The sequence below is a fragment of the Mus musculus genome, chromosome 15, assembly GCF_000001635.26.
Source record: "Mus musculus strain C57BL/6J chromosome 15, GRCm38.p6 C57BL/6J".
NCBI classification, from domain to species: Eukaryota; Metazoa; Chordata; class Mammalia; order Rodentia; family Muridae; genus Mus; species Mus musculus.
In genome coordinates this window covers 73613243-73632033 of record NC_000081.6, presented here as the reverse complement: position 1 = coordinate 73632033, position 18791 = coordinate 73613243, and the positions used below count along the sequence as shown (strand labels likewise).

General features: G+C 48.0%; 1 protein-coding gene across 7 annotated transcripts in view; it reads left to right on the top strand.

The window, feature by feature from the left end:
- Slc45a4 (solute carrier family 45, member 4) overlaps positions 1 to 18791 on the top strand; it is a 68340-nt gene that overhangs the window by 13724 nt on the left and 35825 nt on the right. The window contains exon 1 of one of the 7 annotated variants that reach the window (NM_001033219.4): positions 7290 to 7708. The exons of 5 other annotated variants lie outside the window; for them this stretch is intronic. The gene's annotated coding sequence lies outside the window, so the exon portion shown is untranslated. Of the gene's footprint in view, positions 1 to 7289; positions 7709 to 14709; positions 14726 to 18791 lie in introns of those variants that run through there. One more of the 7 variants, NM_001357747.1, reaches the window with a different exon arrangement.

Below are 18791 nucleotides of genomic sequence, written 5' to 3'. Positions count from 1 at the left end.
CCTCCTCCTTTTTTGGTTGTTGTTGAAACAGGATCTCACTGCATAGCTCGGGCCATGTTGGGACTCATTGTTTAGATTATGCCTGCCTCGAACTAACAGATATCTGCCTGACCCACCTGCCTCTGCCTCCTTAGTGCTGGAATTAAAAGTGTGTGCCACCGTGGCTGGGCTGTGCTATCCTTTTCCTTAGCTGTTCTTAAATTTGTAGATTTAAGTATTTTCTTCCTACCTTAGCCTGGGGAGAAGCTGGGGCCACAGGTGTGTGCCATTGCCCCTGGCTTCTCTGTTTTTCTTTTTGGGTTTTCTTTTTTTAAGTACTGGAAATGGAACCCAAGACCTCATACATAATCAGCTAAGAGCTCCGCCTTTGAGTTGCATCCCCAGCCCCTGTCTGCCTGTCTCTCTCTCTCTCTCTCTTTCTTTCTTTCTTTCACCAACATAAATTGCTCAACTAAATCATAAAGGCAACAACAGAGTGAGGGTAGAGTTTGTTTGTTTGTTTTTTCGAGACAGGGTTTCTCTGTGTAGCCCTGGTTGTCCTGGAACTCACTCTGTAGACCAGGCTGGCCTCGAACTCAGAAATCCACCTGCCTCTGCCTCCCGAGTGCTGGGATTAAAGGCGTGTGCCACCACTTCCTGGGGAGGGTAGATTTTAAAAAGTACAAAAAGTTGATAGCATAACCATACCACAGCAGCAAGTCCTTTAACCAGTTTTGAGGCCACATGCTGTCCTCAGCATCCTGTCTCCAGGGTGCTCCCACGAGCATTTCTTTAGTGTTTCTTTGGAATCAGGTGAGAGCTATGCCCCTTTCACACAGCACAAATTGACACAGTTTGGTGTACATTTTAGTGGATGGTCATGTACCCATCAAAGGAGGCCTCAGCTTTCCCTGTCTCTAGATAAGGTAGGCTGCTGGGCAGTTTCTGGGCTCTGGGAATGGAGGACACAGGGTGTGGTCATCAGAGCAGTTGGCACTTGTGAGCTGTGTGCTAGGCCATTCCTATGCTCTGTCTCCATGGGAGATGAATCCGAGGAGGATTGCCCTTACTGCTGCTGTTGTGTTTTATTTTAGCATTGTCATGTTGATCAGGATTAGTAATGTCTGTGGCCTTGGACCTCTGTCCATGCCTGGAACTCACCTGGCTGCAAAGCTGTGGATTGAATACCATGCAAAGTGACCGTTGATGCTGTTGTGACAGCCTCTTTATGGGAATATTTAGGGGAGTTAAAATTAGCAGTGAGCACCACAGAAAGTCAAGGTTGCCTGAAAGATCCAAGCCACATTGGAAAATGTGGCTGAGCTAAGACTTGGCAGTGAGGGTGTGCAAAGTGGAATTTTCTTTCTTTTCTTCTTTTTTGAGAGATGTATTTATTTTATGTATATGAGTGCTCCCTTTTCATGCATACCAGAAGAGGGAATTAGATCCCATTGTAGATGTGAGCCACCATGTGGTTGGTGGGGATTGAACTCAGGACCTGTGGAAGAGGTTAAAAGAGCCAGTGCTCTTTTAACTGCTGAGTCATCTTTCCAGTCCCGAAAGTGGAATTTTCGACTCTGGGCAGAGAAGCTGGGAGAATGAATGGTCAGAAACTGAAGCTTGTAGAACCCTGTGGGACCTTTTTGCCAGCACCACAGCCCTGGATAGAAGTCCTGGTCAGACCTCATCTGCATGTCTGCCTACCACACAGATGTGCAGTACCAGGCTGCCTTTGGAGGCCCACGTGAATCCCCAAACCCCTTATAGCAAATGACATGGTGTTTGGGTATACACCTTATGGAACTGTATGCTTCAGGTCATCTTTAGATACATCTTTCAAATACATCTTCAGGTCATCTTTAACCCCAGCACAGTATAAATTCTGTATAAACAGCTACTATAGTGTAGTGTTAGGGCAAGAAAAAAAATTCAGCTGACATGAAATTTTGTGACTATTTTCTGCCTGTAGTTGGTTGGGTCAGTAGATGTAGAAGGTAGGCATATGAACAGCTGAGCTATGGACTGTGTAGATGCATATATCTATATGATAAATGTAGTCCTTTGTACACAGTCTGATTCAGTCTTACTGTAGAAGGTAGCTTATGTAGTGCATTCATGAAGTCTGTTCTGTCACACTATTGTAGCACAGGTAGATAAACTGCATGTGCCATGTGTTGAGTACTGAGTAGGCATGTTGTATTAGGTGATGTAGCCCTGTCATACACTTTCACTTTCTCTTGGAAACGCCTGATTGTTGGGGCCCCAGTTCATCAGTAGTTCATGTTTTGTTTCAGTAAGAACTGGCAGGTACTGACTGCAAAGGACCAGCCTAGGGTCTAAGCCCTTGAGTATTGCCCTGCTGATCAGAGATGGTATTTAGCTGGCTGCTGACCATGGGGGTGGCAGGGATGGCATGGATGCCTCTCATGGGGCTGGAGGAGCTGGCTGCAGCATTGCTCACTAGCTTCCCCTGAGACTCCTCTGCAGAGGCCACAGACAGGGACCTCCAGAGTCTTTCTTTCCATGTGGCCACTTAGTTCCTCTTGTGGTAGGAAGCCTGCTCCTATTCAGCGTGGCTTCTGCAGATGTAGCACCTGGCTTCCTGGCAGGCAGGCCCAGGAGAAGGCCAGCCACAAAGGTCACCTCTACCATCCCTCTGTCCTGGACAGGCCCTTGTTTCCATGAAGAACCAAGCTGTAATATCACTTCTTACTAGTGGCTTATAGACTTTGTGATCAGTCTACAGTTTCCTTTTTTATAAGATAGTCTCATGCTATGTAGCCTAGGCTGGTCTTGAACTCACAATCCTGCCCCAGGCTTCTGAGAGCGGGGATTATCAATGTGTGTTAAAATGATTGGCTGTCATTTCTTCAGTGACAGAATAGAAGTCTGAGACTTGACCACCTGGCTCTTGCCAGGAGTCCTCTATTCTTTCCTACACAGAAGTGTGTGGGGCCTGTCCTTCCTCATCTCCTCCAACCATCACTGTTCTGGTCTCTGTGCCCAAGGCTCCCTAGAGCCATTTTCTTGGGGTTACCTGTGTCTGTAGGCCACAGTTTGCTAGGTTGGTACCCCATGCCTTTGAACCACACTCCCACACTGTTCCATCTTTCCTCCTGGGACGATAGGGCATTCCTGAACTTCTCCCTGTTGTCAAGGCCTAACACCTGTGGGTTACCAGTCAGATCTCACTGCATCTTACACATCACTTAGCATCCTAATGTGTCAGATCCAGTTCCCTATTGGCTTTACGTGGAAGAGGATCCCCCTAGAACAATACACACCCACTCCCATCCCTGGCAGTGGTAGTATGATAGGTACCCTAGGGGCAGAACAACTACCTAGCCTAGCCCAGCCCAGCTCCTGCCATGTGCCCCAAACAACAGGTAGAGGCATGAAGCTGGGTATCAGCTTCGAACCCAAAGCAGCATGTGTATTGACTCTGTAGGAATGATAGCTGTGAATGGACCTGGTGGGTGGGTGGGGTGGAGGAGGGCTCCCCTCATAGTTCAGTTGCCTCCTCTAAAAGCGAACCTCTCAGGAGAAGCTGCTGCCAGCACTAGTTCATTTTGCATTAACAAGGCCGTCCCAGTTTGTCTTTGGACTTTAGTTCAGAGTACTGTATCCTCCTATTCCCAGAGGCTTCCATGTGGGCTGGGTTATCTTTTTTATTTTTTATTTTTTTTTTGTTTTTCTCCATGTCTTGGGAGTTTTGTGCCAGTCTGAAGAGCTTTCTCTGCTTTGAGATTGTACCCACTCCCTTCTGGTTGGAGAGTGCTTTGATAGAAACCTTAGTTTGCCGTAAGTCTCTGTATTTAGAAGAATGGCGCCTATATGGTGCAGGTGACTGCCCAGCTGTGTCGGTCACCTTCCCTGAGTCAGGTGCTCCATCTGTCTAGCTCCTCATGAATGCTTGGGTGTGTTTGAATGTCCTCCATACTGTGGAACTGTCTGCCTTCTGGGCGTACACAGGTGCTTGCTGACCGAGCTTCCTGGCACTGGTGAACCTGGAGAGGAAGGGCCTGGCTCTTTCACTGCCGGCCCTTTCTTTCCTTCTCACATCACTTCTCCCGGCTCATGAACTCTCCCTGAGTCACTCCAGCTAACAACCAGGGGAGGAGGGGAAGACCACTCTGCCTTTGCTCCTGGAGAATGCAGCCGGTCAGGCCTCATCAGCCATACCCTCTTTCCTCTTCTGGATGTTTCAGGGCTTGAAGTTCTCCTCCCAAAGGCCCTAGACTGGGTGTGATGCACACCAGGCACCAATCCGTTATGAACACCTCAGCCTGCCCTGCCTTCCTCTAGGGAAGTTGGGGTCTCTGGGGATGCTAGGTACAGACAGGACAGGAGTGAAGGAAGGGAGGGGGAAGGGTTCTGACACCTTTCTGCTCTTGCCTTCCTGCTTCAGTTTCTTCTCTGTAAAATGAGACTAATGTTAGAGTTCCCCACACGGGGTTGCTGGGAGGTTAGTGAGCTAGTATAGATGGAGTTTTTAAAAAAGCAGTTGGTTCATGGGAAACACCTTGTGAGTTTCAGCGCCGCTTGCTGCACACCCACAGGAAACAGTTGAGTAAGCAGTGTCTGCGGGGAAATGAAAACGAGCCCAACACACGGGCTCTGCAGGTCCCTCGAGGACAGGTATGAGGCCTGAGGATGGAAGGGCTTTCTTGATTTTGTGGAGTTGATGATCTGTGGTGGGGCATAGCTGGATGTTCTGACCTGTGGGGATCCTAGACATGTGTCACAGGAGAAGGGACAGGCTAGGCTCCTTTGGGCTGGAGCAGGGCTTGATGGCTGGCTGGGAGGTAGAGTGAGTACTGTTTGTCTGTCACTCGTATTAGGGCACTGGGTCCCTCCAGTATGGAGCTAGATCCAGGTTTCACAATGCTGAGAGGTGGCTGCCAGAGGATGGGTCAGCTTGCCTGGGAAGTGAAACTGGAGGTGGAAGAGGTATTGGAAGGTGGTCGAATAGCAAGGGCTTGAAGGGAGACCTACATGTGAGTGAAGAGCCTGGCCTTCAATTCCTTCATCTCCTCAGTGCTGGGATTAGGAATCCCAACTTACATTAATTTTTAAAGCCTTTATAGACTCTTTTAAGAAAAAAAAATGTGTGTGTGTGTGTACTGGCATATGGAGGTCAGGGACAGTTAAAGGGAGTTGGGTCTCTTTTATCACAGGGTCTGGGGATCAAACGCAGGTTCTGAGGCATGGCAGTAGGTGTCTCCTCAACTGAGCCATCTCTCTGGTCCCTTCCTTTTTTACTGTGAGACAGGCTTGTGGTATAACCCAGGATGTCCTACAACTGACTTTTCCATAGCCCAGGCCAACTTTGATTTCAGTGCATTCCTCCTGCTTCAGCCTCCCAAGTGTCAGGATTACAGCACTGGCCGGGACAGTCTGCTGCTTTTCCCATTTATTTATTTTTAGGTTTGGTAGCTATCTGAAAGAATATATTCTGTTTATAATCATGCAGATAATTTGTATTTTTGTTGTAACTGACTATCCACACTGGCACCTCAGCTAACTGGGTCAGGAGCCTAATGTCCAGCTCTGGGCGCTCCCTTCCTCTAGGAGTCCTAAAGGGTTAATGCCTGTGGCCACCTGACCTGGGGACAGGTAGTGAGATCTGATCTGCCTTGGTTGGTGACTTTCAGGACCAGGTGAACTCACCTGTCAGCAGGGTTGGGGCTGTGAAACAGCACTGCCTGGGAAGATTGCTGAGGTGCGACCATGTACTCTCCCTAAACTTCTTTGGAGGAAAAAGTGAGGTGCACTGAGAGTTTACAGTGTGGGTCCTTCTCCTGGGCCTCGCCTTAGTGGGTGGTTCTTGCTCTCTTCTGGCAAGATGTCCTGCTGTCTGAGGAGATTGTCTGACCTGCTGGAGCCCATGCTGTTCTTAGGATCCTGCTCTGCTCAAGCCGTTGCTAAGTTTCTCAATAGTCAGGGATGGAATCCAACTTGAGCAGGGCAAACCATGGAGACACTGGGATGTTTCCAGTTGACACTGCACTGATAATTCATTTGGTGGCTTCCACCTGAGGTGTAGTAGGTTTGCAGAGAATGGTTGAGGTTCGTGTTGGGGAAGGCCACAGTGGGTGACTCCAACCCTTCTCTTCCCCATGGGCTCTGGCCTTTTTGCAGGGACCAGGAGCCAATACAGGTCCTGGGTGTTTCTGTGGCTTTTGAAAAATAAGGGTTAATTGGCTAGTACTTTTATTTTCTAGATTGAAAATAGTTTGAATAAGTTGGGTATGATAGCACACACCTGTATTCCTAGGGCAGCTAAGACCAAAGGAATATTATTTTTTATGTGTATGAGTATTTTCCTGTGTGTACCCCTGTGCACCACATGTATGTCTGGTGCTCAAGGAGACAGTGAGCCTCTAACACAGATACTGGGAGTCCGACCCGGGTCCTCTGCAAGAACAACAAGTGCTCTTAACCACTGAGCCAGCTCTCCAGCCCCTAGTTTAATTTATTTTCTAATTTGGATTTTTTTGAGAAAAGGTTTCTGTGTGTAGGTAGCCCTGGCTGTCCTGGACCTCAGATCTGCCTGCCTCTGCCTTCTGAGTGATGGGATTAAAAGGCCTGTGCCACCACTACTGGGCAATCTAGTTAAACAGAGTTCTGCATCTATGGAGGCCAGGATCCCCTTAAATGGATTTACAAGCGGTTGTGTATCGCCTGATGTGGGTGCTAAGAACAAACCTGGGTCCTCTGCAAGTGTTCCTAACTGCTGAGCCATCTCTCCAGGCCTATGTTGGGTTTTTAGACAGGATCTCTTCCTAACCTATGTGGTCCTGGAACTCACTGTAAGTCACATTGTTCTAGAACCCGTGGGATTCTCCAAGTGCTGGAAATATGGGTGTGTGCTGTCATGCCCTTCCCGCCCCTGAATCTTTTAAGGGTCTGCATGTGTTTGTGGGCTTGTACAATGACCACTTCCTACCTTGATCTGCTTTAAATGCCTGCACTTGAGGCTACCTCTCGGACCAAGTGTCTAAGGACAAGGTTGGAGCCCCATTAGAGGTCCTCTGATGCTGAGGGTCATGGCTTTTCAGAACACTCACCAAACCGAGTCATTTATTGTTCCCTTGTCATCAGTTCCAGCAGAAATTGGGAAGAAGAGAAGCTGAGTTCTGACCTGTCCTCCTAGAGGCTGGAGGTGGTAGCAGAGATGTGGGCATCTGGCACAGTGGTGTCATAGTGGGCTGCCTCTTGTTGGAATTAGGAATCTCCCCTTATGCCTTTGTGACTCTAGGTACTGTCCACAACTTGATCTTTAGTTAGAAATTGATTTAGACTCCCCCAGTGTGTAGTGGACACCTTAGCCAACTGTGTATTCAGCTACAGAAGATCCACTGGATCTCTGTCCTTTACCTCTGCCCTTGCTGATGATCTGTCCCAACTCCTGGAGGCCATGTCTGGAATAGAAACCATGGGATGGGAGCCCGCTCCCTGGCCCTGGGAATGTGGAGGTGCACTGCGAACCCTTGCTGAAGCTTGTCATTTGGCCTTTAGAGGGTTTTTGGTGAGAAGACTGAAAATTTAATGCTTTAAATGTCCTGGCTGAGAAGAGCAGACACTTGGGGCAGCTGCAGAGATTGTTCCTTGACCACAGCCTGTTTAGCTGTGTTCCCTGCCTTAGGAGTGAGTCCCGTGCTGTATGTGCTGCAGTTTCCTTGTGTCTTCTGTTGGCCTGTGCGCCTGAGCACTGCTTATATAACAGGTAGGTGTGTGTCCTGGAGAAGCAGTGTGTAATGGAGGCAGTGGCTTATGCCTCAGTGGGATGCAGCTCACACAGGCGTTACCAAAGACTACTCTGCAGACTGTATACCTAGAAGTACCCTGCAGATCTCTGCGCATGGGGGATAGGCTCTGGCTTTGGAGGAGGGCCAATGCTCATCTCTGCATTGGGGCACCTAATCTGTGTATGGCTCCTTGGAGAGGCCTTTCTTGTTGCCATGCATGACTCACTTTACTGGTAGTGTGAAGAGTCCATAGTGATAGCCCTATATAGCAAAGGAGGGAGGAGTTATTGGAGCATCTTTGAAAGGTGAGGGAGGCCCAGGGGGGCCCAGTCCTGAGATGGCTATCCTTTTGGAACAGGTGGACCCTGAGCTTTGTTGTGAGCTTCAGAGGCCCTTCTGCACAGGCCTCTGCTAGCTATCCCTCTGCACACATTGATAGATCACTTAGTTGTGTGGGAGCATGCAGGCTCTACACACCACAGTGGGCCTGGAGTGGACGTTTCTAGGTGGTGGGCACCACGGAGACAGAGGAACATTGAGATGAAGAGGAGATGAAAAGTGCCTCAGCCTCTGTCTGCAGGACTAAGGGACACAGGCTGACTGGTTAAGGGATTAGGTTTTTATCCCCAGGCGAATTCTATTCGAACCAAGTAAACAGCATAGAGTTACTTACCTTGGGCCACTTGCCAAACTGGAAATATCTTGGATCTGGTGCTCTTTTCTTTGGGTTGCTGTTGACTGTGGAAGATTTTGACCCTATTCCATTTCGGAGTAGGGAAGAACAACTTATTTTTCAGAACGGCAAATAAGGAAAAGAATGAAAGTATCTTAGAGTGTCTGTTTCCAGCCATCTCCTGGGAGGAACGCTTTTATAGACACCAGGCAGCCTTGCCAGCTGTGGCTAACTTTCCGTCCATAGTGTGCCTCAAGGAGAAGGCCAGGGCTGTCCTTGCCCCTACAGCTCTGGCCTGCCTCTCTCGTGTTCTGCCTGGGCCCCCTGCCATGGGGCAGGCCTTGGTGTTCTTCGTTCTGGCTTTCCTGCAGTTTGTTTGTAAGAATGTTGTGGTCAGAGGTCAGCATGGTGCTGAATGTGCCCTTGAAAGGCAGTTGACAAATCATCCTTTGGATCCATGTTAAAGTGGGTTTGTATTGGTAAGGTCTGTGTGAAAGCATCCTAGCTCTGACCTGTAGCATCCACACAGGACATGCTCAAGTTGTATGATCTGCCCTAGACTTCCTGTGGAAGACGTCACACCAGTTCTCTGGTGTGCTGCCAGCCATCCCTGCAACTCTGTCCTCAGTGGCAGAAAACTGAGCAGCCAAAGCCCTAAGTGTCTCCTAGGATAGCTGACAAAGGCCCCAGAGTGCAGTCTCACTCTCACACCTCCTGGTTTGCCCTCCTGCAGACTTGTCTTCAATGGCTGACTGCTGCTCTGGCAGCAAGGCCTGCCCCACTGCTGCCCACCTGGAAGGAATCTGGAGTGAGCAGGAACTGAGTGGCAGGGCTGTGAACAGCAGCAGGACTTAGGGAAGGTCTGTACACAGTGGGCAGAAGTGAGGTTTCTTAAACTTGGCTTCCATCAGAAACTGGTATCTAAAGTTTTGTACTTCCAAATCAGAAACTTATCCCTTTATTAATAGCTCAAGCAGATGAGCGGGGTGGTATGGGCGCACGTCTTTAACCCCAGCACTAGGGGGGCAGAGGCAGGTGGATCTCTGAGTTTCAGGTCAGCGTGGTCTACAGAGTGAGTTCCAGTACAGCCAGGGCTACACAGAGAAACCCTGTCTGGAAAACCAAAAAAAAGGAAGGAAGGAAAGAAACTAAGCTGAAGTCAGACTCAAGACCCCACTGTTCTCTTTTATCCCCCCAAGTATCTTAAGCCTCTCCCTTTAATAAGTTCATTTTCTATTCTCTGTTCTATCATTGAGTACTGAACTTGCCCAGGAGACTGTGGCAGTGCACCTGATGGGTGAGCCCCCAGGACCTGCCACCTGCAGGGTGCTGAGGATTAACGCAGGGACCAGGAACAGAGAGGTCAGAGGCAGAGCCCACCCCGGCACCCAAAGCCCTGCAACTATTGCAGCCTCTACCACCACCACCACCACCACCACCACCACCACCACCACCACCACCACCACCACCACCATCACCTCCTCTTCCTCCTCCTCCTCCTCTTCCTGTTCCTCTTCTTTCTCTTCTTCCTCTTCCTTTTTTTCTTTTTCCTTTTTTTTTTTTTTTTTTTTTTTTTTTTTTGGTAAAACTGCCTCTTTGTCAGCTTTCACTTCTTGTGTAGGCAGGTCCCAAGCTAATATTTATCCTGCCCCCTCCAAAAAAAATTTTAAAAATGCTGGCGTGGGGAGCATTTACAAGGACTTTATTAATTGCTGAAAGGGAATTACTGCCTTAAACTGAGGCAGTTGTGCTTGACTTCTGATTAAACAGTTGTTAACAGATGGAATTGTTTTGGTCTCACTTGTAAAGGCTTCTTTTTCATGTGGATATTGTCTGTTGTGGCGGGCTCTGGCTGTATGCTCAGGGCTCAGACCTGGATTTAGACCAGGAACACTGGGAGCTTTTGTGATGCATATATCCAGGCATGCTTTTTTTTTTTTAAATAAGATTTATTTATTTTTATTTTGTGTACATTGGTGTTTTGCTGCATGTATGTCTGTGAGGTAGTTTGGTCCCTGGAACTGGAGTTACAGACAGTTGCAAGCTGCCATATGGGTGTTGGGTATTGAACTCAGGTCTTCTGGAAGAACAGCCAGAATTCTTAACCACCGAGCCATCTTTCCAGCCCCCAGGCATGCTCTTTTATGATTGGCAGGCTTTTCAGAAATGCAGACTTTTATACTAGAAGCCCCCAACTTTATATGAGTTTAAAACCTGGGAGGATCTCCTTCCCTCTGAGTGTGGTGGAAGTGACCACAGATCTGAAGGCTGGGGTTGGTTTTGAACTCCTTTATTCTGTAGTAAAGCTAGCCACAGCTGGCTTCCCTCTAGTGCACACCCTTCACGTGGCAATTCCCTGGACTTTCCGAATGGGTGGGTGTGAGGCTGTGAAATGCCTCCTGGAAGGCAGGAAGGAGCCAGGAGCTTGGCATCCAGGGCACTTCCACTTTGAGTAGCTCCTGCTTTCTCTAGGCACTCGGAAGGTGAGTGAGGGTGGGCTGGTATGGTCTGAGATTGAGAGATGGGTTCTGTCCTCAAGAGCACGAAGGGGGTTGCCAGTGATAGTACACGTGGAGCTGAGAGCGGTGGTAAGGAAGTCAGTGGTGAGGCCCAGAGGCCAGGAAGTTAAGGACAGAGGTGACTGTCCTGGAGGCTCGAGCCATTCCCCCACATCTTCTCAGTCTCTCCAGTTCTTGATGTGACAGGTTCTGGGCTAAGCTCTGTCTGGACTCTCCTGACCTTGTTAAGACCCTAGTACTTCCTCTTTGGTCAGCTGATTCCATTTTCTTGCAAGCCTCTTGCTCTTTTCCCTTGCCCTTGCCCTGGCCTGGCCTGTGGCCAACACTCTGAGCTCTTTCTGTAACTTGAGGCAGCATACACAGCTGGCCACTGTCTATCCCCTTGGGCATCAATCTGGGTATAAAACTCCTGCTGGGTTGTATTCTATGGAGTACACTAGGGGACTCTACCCAGATGTCCAGGATGGCAGCATTGAGTCAAAGAACATTGTAGAATTGGCTGATTGCACAGAAGTTTGCAGTATAAACACAGACTTTCAAATGAATTTCCATTTGTTTACACTGGAGACAAAATGCAGACCACTTTACATGTATTCATTCTGGCATGGTCTACTATAGAATCTAGTGATTTGTGCCTATAGTAGACTCACATGTGACCCTGCACTAGGCATTTACAGGAAACACACGCATATATATATTGCATACAAGAATGAGGAAACACTGTGTCCAGTGTACTGTGGCCTGCCTGCCTAATTCTCTCAGCATAAAGGTTCATGTTTCAGCTTCATATCCAAAACAGAGCAGCAAGAGTTGCTTCTAAGGGACAATTATTCCTTAATCATCTTTGCAATGGGTTTTGTCTGCAACTCCATCACTATAGCTGTGTTCTAATTCTCTTGTTTCTAAGTGCTGATTGCACGGATGTTCCAGTATGCTGTCTCCAGTCTTTATTTAACTGGAATGCATCTGATATTAAGGATTCTACAACAGTCTTAGAGATGGCTGCTAGTCTCCCAGAACGGCTGAAATGTTTTGTGCGCATTTGGATCTGCATGCTCAGCCCTGCATGCCAGGTATAGCATGCTATTCTGTGAAAGGCTATGAGCGACCTCTGGCCTGTGCCTGACCATTCCGAAATAGCACCTGCACGCAGCTGGATTGCAAGTGGCTGTATTCTAGTCCTATTCAAGAAAACAGCATTATCCAGCTGGCTCCCAGACCAGAACCTGGTGCTGTATGAGTCTAGGCCTCTGGCACTCACAAGTGACTGAGTGGAAAGGGGGTCTGTTTGTGTCTTTAGTTATAAAACCAAGTTGGGCCTTTTGCTTGACCCTGAGGAGCACTGCGGGAGTAAGGCTGCTCCCCCCACCCCCCTTAGAGTCTTGTTATGATGAGATCCAGGCTGCCCTCATACTCGAGATCCTCTTGGCGCTCCTGCATAAATACTGAAATTGTCATATGCCCTCTATACCTGCCCTGTGTAGAGCTTCTTGACCCATATAGGCCTGTGCATTCCCAGGAGAAGCAGGCTTAGGGTTCTTGTCTCTTTTCTCCTCTAACCTAGAAAGAGGAGCCACCTTGTTATATATCTGAGCCTTGGAGAATGTTTGGGTAGACAAGCAGACGGCCTGTCTTCAAAGATAATTTAGTTTTGTGTTTAGCTGAAGTTAGTGGTAGAGCAGCATATATAACCTGGCTGTGACCCACAGAAGCAACACTGTTTTCTTTTTTTTTTTTTTGGTTTGTGTGTGATTCCAGAGATGCAGTGAGACACCTTGTGCATCTTGGCAAGCGCTGTCACTGAGCTACAACCCAGCCTGAAATGATGTTTTTTGTGTATGTGTTCATACGTTAAAGACTTAATGCCTAGAAGGGGTGCATCTTTTACATCTAGCATTGGGTGTTTCCTGTCAGAAGACAACAACATACAACATGATTTTGTGTATGGATGACCACTTTGTAGCTAATGTCTGTGGACACTAGAGACTTCTTAGTGGAAAACCTCAGCAGCTTTGATCCTTTGGAGGCAATGGGTACTGAGTGTTAGGACCCTGCACTGTAATGTTGTCGCTGTGTCCTGCCCAGGTTTGCCATCTCAGCAGCTAACAGGGACTCCAGTGCAGCAGGAATTCAAGGAATAGCAAGCCATAGTCCCTAGTGTGAAGAAAATGCTGGGGACCTGGTATAACAGTTTTTCTCCAGAGCCAAAGGAGTGCCAAGCAGCACTTCCTCCACACAGAAAACCTCTTTGTAGAGGTGGAGGTTTTGGAGGGGTGTGCATTGAGGGGACATGGCCCTTTCCTGCCATGCCAGTTGTCCAAAGGCTCCAGCTGTTCTGAGTGGAGCAGGGAGGAGAAAAGGAAGAGGTGACTGACCAGGTCCCCTCCTCTCAGTGAGTGGCATGGGGGTCTGTTTGGACTCTGGCTTACCAGGGCGAAGCAGGAGTCCTCCAGGTGCTATTTCCTCAGAGGTCACCTTCCCAGCTTCCTTTGGAGGCTGAACACAGACAAAGCTATGCTGATAAACAAAGCCATGACTCACAGGCCTGTGGTTCCAGGTGAGGTTGCTTGGATACCGGTACTGATCTTGCTGTTGGGTTGTTTGGCCTTAAGGAGGGTTGGTAGTCCCAGGCTATAGCCACAAGTAAGCTTTCTTTATCTGTTCAAACCTGGACTTTTTGAAAATGAACTTTAACATTTTACCAAATACAGCAGGAATCCTTTCCTATTCTCCCACTCCCATTCCCAGCCTCACTTACTGGTGTCTGCCATCTGCTGTCAACCAAGGTCTGAAAATATTTTAAAAAAATTCTAAAAGTTGTTTAAACCGTGTGCATTCTGAGTAATGTGGCGAAGCCTCTGTTGTTCCTTCATGCCCACCTCAGGGCTGAGTCCCTTTGTCCTGGCTCTACAGTGTGTTTACCACTCACTCAGTCAACAAGGAAGGCCCTTAACTTAATAATCCAGGAAGAGTTATGCTGAACTTGCTGTGGTCTCTGCAGTCCCACCCCTTTGCTCTACAGCACAGCAAGGAAGCTGCAGCCCTGAGTGGCATAGGTGGAATGTGCACACAGGGAAGAAAGTGATATAGCAGGGTGCTTGGGGTGTCACTCTGCAGGCAGAGGGGACTAGTTAGTCCTGCAGACCTCCCCTCCTTTAAAATGTCGGCATGGATCTGAGCACGTGGACTGTCATTTCAGGAAACTCCCACCACTTAGAGTTGAACCTCACATCCCCTTTTGCCTCAGCACACATTTGGGATCTGAAAGGCTCTGTTTTTAGACATTACATGCACCACTGTCAAAGGGGTATTACTCAACACAGTGGTATTGCTCAACTGCAGTCCTGTCTCTGAGGTCTGCTCCTGAGTAATGCTCCTGAGTATGTGTGTAAATGACAGGTTTTTATTTAATTTTTCATTCCATGTAGCTCCTTCTTCTTGTTTCCCTGCCCTGACCCCTGGAGGGCATGGTCAGTAACAGAATTACAGTCTGTTGGCATCTGGCTTGCACTGAACACAGCACTGAGAGGGTCTGATCGGGGCTCATCTTGCGGGTTTTATATTAAAGCTGTAACAACTTCCTTCAGCCAGCCTGGATCCAGGAGCTTCTTAGTTTAGAAGCTTGCTGCAGTTTCCATGGCAGCCAGAGCTCCATTCTGACTCTAGTGGCCTGAACCAGCAAATCTGCCAGTGCTGGAAACCTTTAGAAAAAAGGGAGGAGAAACCTCTCATTGCCAGTTAATTAAAAAACAGATCCCTTCTGTTCAGCTGATAGTGCAGATCGAAGAAACATACAGACCCAGGTAAGGAAGCCACGCCTGCAGAGAACCCTTTCTTTGGGGGCTGCTTGTCTTATTTTCACTGTGATTTTGCACTCGTGGGCTTTTGTTATGAGCCTTCAAATGCTAGCCTCCAGCTTGGTCCCCTTGACATTTGGGTTTTAGTAGAAAACGTAGAGGGAGTCTGTTTACAAAGTATTTTCATCTCTAATCCCAGCACTCAGGGAGGTGAAAGCAGGAAGGTGAAGAGTTCAAGATCACCCTTAGAGAGTTTGAGGCCACCCTGGGCCCTCTGAGACCCTGCTTCAAAAAACAAACAAAAAAAACAACCAAAAGCACAACAACAACAAAATAGTTGTCCCTCCCAACCCCCCTCCGGAGAGTAACGCTAGAGAACCCAGTGTGGGACCAGCTAGGCCTCAGAACAAAACAGCATAAAAATGTTTTTCATTTAAAATCTCCATGTCTCCCCTCGAGTCCTTTGTTTGAGACAGAATCTTCTATGTAGTCCAGGTTAGCCTGTAGCTAGCTCATGGCTGTTCTCTTGCCCAGCATCTCTAGTGCTGATGGTAAGCATAAGCCACTCTGCCCAGCTCTTTGTTGTTGCTTTTGGTTGACAGTGTTATCCAGGCTGACCTCAGACTGTGGGCTCAAGTGATCCTTCTGCCTCAGCCTCCCATGTGGTTGGTGTGCACTGCTGTGTGCAGTGTGTCCTTCACATTGTGGAAGCAGAGTAATGGATACTTTGATTTGATTCCAGATTAAAGGTGTTTTCTGTCTGTGCATAGTGCCATATGTCTATGACCTCAGCGCTCAGGAGGTCGAGGCAGATCTCGGAGTTCAAGGCCTGCCTGGTCTTATAACATAGGTTCCAGGCCAGCCAGGGCTACACAATGAAGCCCTGTTAATAGTAATAGCACATATTTAGTGTTGTGTTACTCACCACTGGGGTTGACTTGTTTGACTCAGATTCAGTGGCATTTCCTTTTAAGCTGGCACCTTGTTTGTGTCTAGTGTGGCAGGCAGTTTTGGCATCTAGGCTTGCCCAGCTGCTTTGTGTAGGCCAACTAAGAAGGGGCTTCTGAGCATTGAAAGCAGTTGGCAGAGAGAGACCTCAGCAGATATGTGACCTGGGGTGGACCTTGTATGGACAGCTTAAAGCAGATAACTGCTGGAGAGCCACAGGGGCTCTTTGAAGGGCCTTTGGAAGCCAATGCAGAAGGGGAGAGGCAGAAGCAGGGAACAGTATAATGGACAGTATTCTCAGGTTCTGACGGTGAGAGTGGATCTACAATGTGAGGGAAGGTAACCGGCCCAGGTGAGAAGCTTCCTTCTTGGGTGGTTCAAGTGTTAGAAGGGCAGAGGTGGTAGTTCTTACAGGATTCTGAGTGAACTGAAAATCAGAGTTCAGCAGAGCCCAAACTCTTGCTCCTTATTAATCTTATGGACATACCACATATCTTAAATGGGAAACTCCACTCAAGATTTTGGCCTCAGTGTATATTGGGGGGTTGTCTTGTTAGTACTAGCAACCTTCATGTTCACCATCCCTGTCTTTGTGTGATTTAAAGGCCAGAAAGATCCATGAGAAATTAAAGTTTAAGAGCCCAGTAGTTCTTGCAGCCTAAGATTGATTCCCTGTGTAGGGTATCTGTGTGTCAGTGTGTGTGTGTGTGTGTGTGTGTGTGTGTGTGTGTGTTTATGGCTCTTGTGTGCTATGTGGGTAAAGCTGTGGACTCTTGCAAGTGTGCACAACCACATCAGAGCTGAGTTGGTGCCGTGGCTTGCTGCTTGAGGGACAGGACAGGCCTTATGGAAAGGGGCTGAGCTTCTTGCCTCCACCTGACTCTTAAGCTAATGCTTGCTTTTTACCCCATCAGTTCATCCCAGCCACCTCCATGCAGGGACTAGTGCTGGTAGTCCAGCTGCAGGCTGTTTTCCTAAGACTCTGTTCATAGATATCTGGGCCAGGCTGTGCTGTACTCCCATGCCCCAAAGGCCCTGGGAATTCCCAGTAGTCTCTTGCAGCTCTCTTGGCAATTCTGATGTTTTCCTTTGCAGATGGAAAAGTTGCTTCCAGAAATGGTGTGCCAGCCATGTAAACACAGGCACCTGTGAGTTACATCCGTGGTCTGCAAATCGGCTTGGAGGCCTTGCAGTATCCAGTTGGTGCTGAAACAGCTTCACTTTAGTTTAGGTCCTTGGATCCTATGACAGTCATGTTCTCTGTCAGCTGCTGGGGTCTTGCAGTACATCCTAGATATATGCCCACTAATTGATGATACAGGAATCAGGAGCTACTGACAAACAGGCTGAGAGAAACTGAGGGATTCTGTTGTGGGGGGTCCTGGGTGGTGGGCACCAGGCTAGAGGAAGAACCTTTATTAGTTGTACCTGAGACATCCTGACTGGGCAGGGTCAAGAGGTTCTGGACGGTCCCCGTGCCACTTCTGCAGACCTTGACACTGGTACTCTGTTGTTCTGGCCCCCTGAAGCTGTAACAATGGTGCCTCCTGTTGCACCCTTCCAGGGCTGGGATTCCAGGTACCCACCACCCTTCCCTGTCTACATAAACAGTTGATGTGGAGGGTGTGACAGCTTCTCTAGATGGCCTGATGAATTCTAGTGTGTGTGTGTCTTGAAGTTAACTTTCATTGCAGTGTGCCAGCTTCTTAACAAAAGTAAAGAATTAACCATCTCGGTGAGTCACTGGTATTGACACACTGGTTTCTGCTCCTTGTCTAGTGAAAGAGAATTGCATCTTTGGGTTCTGTGATTGTTTTCTTCTCCTCCTCACTAAATGGGAGACCTCAGGCTGGCCTTAAACTTGCAGCAGTTCTCCTGCCTCAGCTTCCCAAATACTGGAATTACAAGTATTACCATCACTCCTGGCAAGAGGGAGGGATTTCAGAATTTCTAAGCATTCATTCCTGGCAATGTCCAGTGCACACTTTACTATTGCCAGGTCTCCAACCCTTCTTACTCATTTACTTTTACTCTTCTTGTTGTTTTAAGACAGGTTCTCATGTACAAGAAGCTGGCCTTGAACCCCTTTTCCTTTTTTGCTTGGCCTCCTAAATGTTGTTACTTCTTGTTTTGAGGCAGGGTCTTGGTAAGTTGCCTGAGCTGATGTCCTTACTCTGTAGCCTAAGCAAGCCTTGCACATGCAATCCTCCTGCCTCAGCCTGCTGCGTAGGTGGAAAGACAGGCTCAGCTCTTTACTCTCTGTCTTCTTATCTAGAAGGCCTCAGAGTCAGGGTTGTTTCCTTTCTCAGGCTCATTTCCTGCCGCTTAGCAGTTTGCATTTAACAGTTCTCTATGTCTTGATGTGAACTCTGGCTAGCCCAGAACTCACCATGTAGACTGGGCTGGCCTCCAGTTTGTCATAATCCTCTTGTTTCGGTCTGCTGAGTGCTGGGATTATAGGCATGTGTGCCATATTTGACTTCCTCCACAGTTCATTAATTCTCCTACTGGAAGACATCTTGATTGCTTCCAGATTAACAACCAGAGTTATGTGTTAGTGTTTGTGTGCAGGGTTTTGGGGTCAAGCACATACAACATGTCAACTGAATTCTGGATTGCAGGGTGATATGTTTAGTTCAGACTGGGTCCTATATCTGCACCCTTTTCATCCCACCAGCAGTGACTGAGCAAGGCTGTACCACATCTCACTAGTGCTTGGTGTTTGGATTTGGGCAATTCTGGCAGGTGTGTAGAGACCTGGCACTTAGGTGACACATGAAGGACCTTTTTCCATAACTTTGCATGCTTTCATATATCTGTGTCTTTTGACCTCTCTTTTAGGAGCCTTGACTAATTTTGGGGGTTTGTTTTTAATTTTTGAGACAGAGTCTCGTGTCATGTAGCCCAGGCTGGCTTTGAACTCAATACCCAGCCTAGGCCAATCCTGAACTACTCTCTGACCCTCCCTGTTTTTTTTAGCCCACATGTTAGGGCTCCAGACTTTTGCAACCATGCCTGGCCTCAGCCTGTCTCTAATCAGGCTGTTTTCTTAGCATGTGTTTTGGATAACTATCTTTTGCCAGCTGTGTTCTTTGTAAATCCTTACTCCTAGTCTGTGGCTTAT